Genomic DNA, 6,838 nt, shown 5'->3' with positions numbered 1-6,838 from the left:
CAGTGGGAGCAAACTGAGGCCATGAGAGACCGCTGGTGCCTAAACAAACACGGGCCGTGGTTAAGTTCAAGGGCCAAATTCCGAGCTCTTAGCTGAGGAAATAGCTGTGGCCTTGTCTGCAAAGGAAAGTTTTTACTAGTTGTCCTCTAAACCCCAAGTGGAGGCACTTTTCCTTGTTTTTTCTTCTTTTTTTTTTTTTTTTTTTCCAATGAGTGGCTGTTTCTGGTTAGCTTAAACATTTTCCCAAATTCCACAAGGTAAAAAAGAAGCATATTTATTCCTGTGCAAGATGTTTAAATGTTTAAGCCATTACATCAGATTGAATCAATCACTGGGAAGTTCAGAAGCTGACCCAGCTTACAGATTTCATCTGTAAAAGTAAATATCCAGCTATCCAGGACATCCCTGGCCATTCAGACAGCAGCTGAGGGCCTATCATCTCATTGCTGTGGACCAAATGGAACTTTTCCAAATATTCCATCTGAGGTGGGGTAGTTGCTCCCCCAAATGCCACACTTAGTGATGGTGTGCAAACTGCTTTTAAAATTCTAAAGTGTAACTTTTTGTAACACGTTTTATTTCTGTTGCTTTTTTCAGTGTTGTGTACCTAACTCTTGCTGTGAATTTCCACATCTTTTAACAAATTCCCTGTGTTAAAAGCTCAGTGGTTTCAATGCAGAGTGAAGTATTTACTGATCCTACATATTAAATTTAGAAGCTGGGGCCACACCAATGAGGAGGGACCTTCCACTTGACTGACTGCTCTTGTCTTGCTGTTTCAGTTGTGTCATACTGGACAACTTCAGGGACCAAAACTGAAATGTGTGTGACAATATTAAGATGGGTAAAAATTCAGTTAAATCCTTGCTCACCTAATATTTACTGTGTGTCTTGTTGCAGTGACAGCTCCAGAGAGCTCCAGAGCTGCCAAGGAGATTTTAAGTTTTGCTTAATGAAAATCAGGAGTAGAGGGTAAGAGGGAAGATGTACCTCAAAATAGCAGCAATCATTCCCTGGTGAGTAAAGTTTAAGGTGCAAGATGATCCTTAGCCCAAGAATCAACAGCACCTAGTCAAAAGTGTTCCTCAGCCCTCCTCCCTCCAATGTGAGTAGGAAAGAATGAAGCAATTAACAGAGTAGCATAGGGGGTGGCAGCTCCTGAAATTGGACAGCTGACACCAGTCAGCAAGGGGGATGGAATGTTGCAATATGTGTACTTGGACTTGGATAGCTGAGCCAAGTTTGCAGTAGAGTCACTAAATGAATCTCTTAAAATAAGCCTGTCATGTATTCTTACCCACTAGGTTATATGGCTGAAAGAAGTTACCTGCTTTATTCAAGAACTGATTACCTGCTGTTACATGTTTTTGATTCAGATGATTCCTTTTTCAGTACTGTATTTATGCTGTAGGAGCCAGATCAAGTTTTATTCTAGTAATGTTGCAGTTTGGCACTATTTAACTTAAACTTTCTTTAACAACATCCCCAAAGTAGCAGAATGCAGTGGTATTCTTCTGTTTCCTGTATTTTTGTTCCCTATATTTTCTTTGGCTGATTTATCTTGCAAATGATAAATAGAAAAAAATTAGCCCCAACATTCTTGGTCCTACCATGCTTGGTAGTTTTCAGTCTGGTTCAGCCGGTTGTCCATTCTGCAGAATTATTGCAATCTTTGCAAAATACTCTATCAGACTGTGAACACCTTTCAAGACTGCTATGATTAAATTCAAGTTCCCTAAGTATCACCTGTGGGTATGCAACTAAGGAGATCTCTGGCCTGCTTGCATTCCCAGGCTTTACTTACCACCTTGGCAATTTCATATCTCGTTTGCCCCCTACCTCTTACTTTACTTTATAGGTGGAACTTTCCTCCGAGGTTTGAAGATCCATTTGCTGCTGTATCATGTCCCCTTTCCCATAAAATCTCAAGCTGGGTACACTTCTCAGAAGTATTGAGATACACAGTCACACATATATATATTTCAGTCATTCATCCTTAAAATTTACTGTCAAAGCTATTCTTCTGCTGTTGGAACTCTGTTCTCATGTTTCCCTTTGTTCTGTGGGAGTTGCTAAGATTTCCCATTGAAATTTATTTTTCTCTTTTGTGCAGATTCACTGTGCAGTCCTGTCTCCCACAGGGTGGATGGCTTACAATGGAGACGATGGCAACCTGGCAGTGATACAGGAGCACATTACTTGCAGCTGTAGTGAGGTTTCACCCAGCATTCTGATGCAGAGTACTTTGCACTTCCAAATTAATCATGCTCCTCTCTGTTCCTGTTGCTTGGGTAAATATTTCACTCTTGTGTAGACTTTGATGGTGATCTGTGTGAGAACCTTCATTTCCTTCCTGGACATGCTTACCTACCAAGCGAGCTTTTGAGCCCAATGCCTTTTTCACACTTGGTAAAATGAGTCTGTTTCCATCATGTAGCATTGCTTCTTTGTAAATCTGAATACAAGTAAAGAAATACATGTCTATTGCCAAATGTTCTGGCTGAATGCCATCCCTGGTGTTCTGGCTTCATCCAGATGACGAATGTTCCCTGTCAGCCTGCAGCCTAGTGAGAAGGGACAATGGTACAGAAATACTGTAATTATCTAATCAACTTTGCTTAGAATGTTAAGCAAATGCAATTCTTTAATACTCTGGCTTTACTATAGCTGTTAATTACCATGTGCAAATGCAATTTGTACAGCAAAACCGAGTAGAGGAAACGTTCACTTGTAAGTTACTTTACTCCCCTCTAGTGGTCTCACACCACACGAACGTTTATGTAACACTTCATCACCATACGTTTAAGGACAATGTTAGTATTCTGGAAAAACCAAAAGTCTTCTGGGAACGTCTCCTTCCTTCTGCTCCTCTTCTCTTTCTATAGAGAAACCTCTTCAGGGATTGGGGTTCTTGCCAGTGAAGGTCTCTAAGGGAAATTTTCTTTATATGTTGACTTTAATTGAAGGCCAAACTGTACCCCCAGCTTTAAAATCCGTACGTGCAGAAAAAGCTCAAAGCTATGTAGTAAACGTTTATTTTCTGCACCCTCAAAGGTCTTCACAGGGGGTGTTGGTGTCAATGTCATTGTGACTAAAACTTCAGCCAGGGCTGTAGAAACACCAGTAGAACCCAGTTCTAACTGCAGTGCTGCTCTGTGTGTGTTCTGTGGCACGTGCCAGGTTGTGGTGCGTGTCTAAGAGTGTTTGGGCCTGTGGAAGCTGTGGGACATAAGGAGCCTGTCAGATGACTGGGTTCCTCCTTTAAACTTGCCAGTTGGCCATTTTGTGTACTATGCAGCTTTCACGAGGTGGAAAACAGGCAAGAACCTACAGGATCAGGATGGAAACTTTTTCTTCTGCTGTATATCCCTGATTCTTTGCTCAAGTTACTGATGTTGTAATCCAGGTGTGCAGCACAAGCTACATTTAGCAATAGTTAATGGGTAAGTTCTTGTCTTTTTCTTTGCTTTCTGGAATCTGTATTTTAAACATAAACGACTTGCTAATGTCCTTGGAGAAGATAAGTCCCTTACTAGTTACCCTATCATCTGTTCCTGCTTAGGCAGAGGGTATAAAAAAATGGAGATAGAAGATTCACTTTTCAGAAGTTAGTTGCTCTTTTCAAACTTCCCACTAGAAATATTTCCATTTTCTTCTAGAACCCTTTGGACTAATATTTTGAAGAAAATAAAGGGGAATAAAAAGAGTATAGAGTCAATAAAGAAAATGTTGACAATTTTCCGTTTGAAAAAATACAGTTCTTCTAAAATACTTCACAGAATTGTGTTTGTCTTCATATTTAGTTCTGAGAGAAAAATGGAAGCATTCCAAGAATGAAAACATTTTAACACTCTTTGACTGGAACCTTTTGTTTTAAAATGAGTCTTGGTTTGTAAACTTTTGCAGCTCTAAAAAGTCAAAATTGAAATGAAACAGTTTAGAAGATCCAAATCTGGCCTTTTTTCCCCACGTGATTTTTCTTTTGTGGAAAACTTAAGTATCTCAGTTTCCTTCCAAACTGGAAGGAAACCAAATGTGAAAAGTAAAATCCTTCATAAAACGTAACTCCTGTCTTCCTGCAGTGCTCTTACAAGAGATTATTTGCCTGTGTCAGCGATGCATGCTACAATAACCAATAGCTGGGGAAACTATTTCCTACACTTCTCAAGATTGTTCCCTTTAGGTCATTAGCAGATAGTTCTAATAAACATGAGCTGAGCCAGCAGAGGCTTTGACTCTATTTATCACTGCGGATGTCTGAGCAGTCCCTGTGGGAAGCTGTGACCAATTCATCAGCCAGGGAGTTTAACTTGTTCTTAACTCTTCTCTTGAACAGCAGTGTCAACAGTCGAACTAAATCAAAATCATCCCCATGTACGCATGTAGGAAACGGGTAAGACATGCAATGTTGAAACAAAATCATCTGTATAGCTGTAAAAAGCACACAGGCAGGCAGCTGGTGCAGAAGTTGCTTTACTCAATGAGCTGGCAGACCCTGCTTTGGGGGTGTGTGGGCCTGAGCAGGGCAGGGTCTGCTGCTGCTTGGGCACCCTGTGTGATGCCTGGCCGTTCTGCAGGTGGGCCCAACCCAGCAGTGCTGCTCCAGCACTGCAGTGCAGGCACTGGGGCTGAGCTGACACACATTTCCTGGCCTCCTTTGTGGTATTGCTTTTATTCTTTGTGGGTTCCATTTGTTAGCTCTCTGCATCCAGTCTGTGTAGTAGTCCCATAACCTGGCAATTCCAGGCATATGCTTGCTCCAGTACCTTCCTCCAAGGAGCAGATTTAAGAGCTTAACACAGCTTAACACGTGAGTCAAAGTAGGACTGCAGGTTTCTTGTGCTTAGGAGAACAGGGAAACTGGCCAGTATGGGTTCAAACTCAGTGATTGTGGGTTTCTGAAACAGAAAATCTGTTGAAACACTGTGCCACATAGAAGTATCAGAGAGGAATGATTGAACAGATTCCTTTGAATCACTTAGAGCCAGGTGCCCAGGATTTGGAATATCTCCAGCGATGGAGACTCTACAACTCCTATGGCACAACCTCTTCCAGTGCTCAGTCCCCTCCACAAATGTCTGAGTATAACTGATAAATACTTGCTAAAATCCCTAATAATGAGACACATTCTGCCACCCTTGTGATTATTCTCTTCTCTTTTTGTAGTTTGAGAAGAATGAGGCTGTTGACGAGGAAAACAAGGCTTAAAATGACTGTGTAAGAGGCCCTATCCAAAAGCTGTAAGATCCTGTTATGGCAAATGAAGTTCTGGAGTAACCCAAGAGATGGGCTACTTGCTGCATGTGTTTCTGCCTTGCTGTCCAAATGTCTTCCCAATGCTGCTGCACCTTGCCTAGACCTGGTGACAAAGGCAGTGGCCAGGTGGCTGGAGCTTGCTTTCTGTCCTGTTCATACACTGCAATAGGCCAGTCTTACTCGGGCTTTCTCAGAGCTCCTGGAGTATGAACAAGCTTATAAATTAAATCACCACATTGTCTGCTGAATGCTTTCTTGCAGAAGTGCTGGTCACTGTGGAACATATTTTGCTGGTCATCTGAAGAACAGCAGCTTCTACACCTGGCAGCTGCCAGATGTTGTTCTTGACACACAGCTGGCTGCTGGTAGCTCAGAAGCAGGGCTGAACAGTGCAGATTCCAATGGCTTTATAGCTGGGATTTGCAGATTAACACTCTCTTGTACTCTGTATCTTCCTGGGCTACATCCCACCTGCATTCTTCATGAATGGAAGAAATTCCTCATATTTTTTTTTCTGCTCTGGTCCTTCAATCACAGTAAACAGAATTTAGTTCCAAATGTTTTAGAAGAGCTCTCTTATCCAGCACGGGATTTGGATAAGCACAGGACTAGCATTTCCCATATTATGGGTGTAGCCAATGACACAATTGGTAATACTCAATTTAAAATGTTTAAACTTTATTCTTTTCTTTCTTTTTTACTTGCAAATGGTATTGTATCGTTTTTGACTGCAGGAAGGGGAAGGACAGCTTGTGAAACAGGGTAAGTAGCTATCAGGGTTGCCTAAGTCAACTGCCCTTAAAATGGAGTTTGTGATAGGGAGAAAGGTGGAAACCAGCAAAAAGAAACGACACAGAAAATAATAATTAGATTTCAAATGTTGAGCTGCCCTAGAAGAAGCAACTTCTTCAGGATTCCATGGGGAATAACTATTGTTGGCACATACGTATCAGTGATCTGCAGAACTGATATAATGGTACAGAGTTGTATAAAGTTGTTTTTATAAGACATTTAGCTCTGAATTTGACACTCTTGAACATGTGTATTAGAGCATTATTTTTTACAAGTTTGAGTAAATTCAAAAAGCAGTTATTTCTTGGTTTAGAGTACACTTTTGGAATTTTGCTTTGTATTTTCACTGTGCAGGACTCGGAATATTTAGTCAGCAAGGCTGCACAGGCTTTTTGTTTTTAGGTCACTGTTTGTGACAAAACCCCAAGTAGGTAAAGAGCCTCATGTACAGACCAATGAATGCAGAGGATTGCATACTTTGAACAGGAGGAAAGACTTTGTAGCCAACTGTCTGGAAGGAATTGTTTCCAGCTCTCCATAAAGCTTTCAAATGTGTGTAATAGGCTCTTTTCAGAAATTTCACTGCTCTAGCTTAGCTTAACTGATGGAATAGCATTCACCACACTGAAGTCAGGGCATGCTGTGAACTCCACTGAAATAAGTGGAAAGGAAAAAAAAAATCTTGGGCTAGGACTAGGCTTGTAGTGCCAAGGGAAGCTTCTCCAGATCATTGCAGTGCAGGAAAACTGTTTTCCCAATAGTTTATCATAAAATGTGTCCAGACTGGAGC

This window comes from Motacilla alba, chromosome 10 (genome assembly GCF_015832195.1).
Source record: "Motacilla alba alba isolate MOTALB_02 chromosome 10, Motacilla_alba_V1.0_pri, whole genome shotgun sequence".
In the NCBI taxonomy this organism is placed as follows: Eukaryota; Metazoa; Chordata; class Aves; order Passeriformes; family Motacillidae; genus Motacilla; species Motacilla alba.
The sequence above is the reverse complement of the archived record's forward strand: the minus strand, read 5'-3'. Positions refer to the sequence as shown.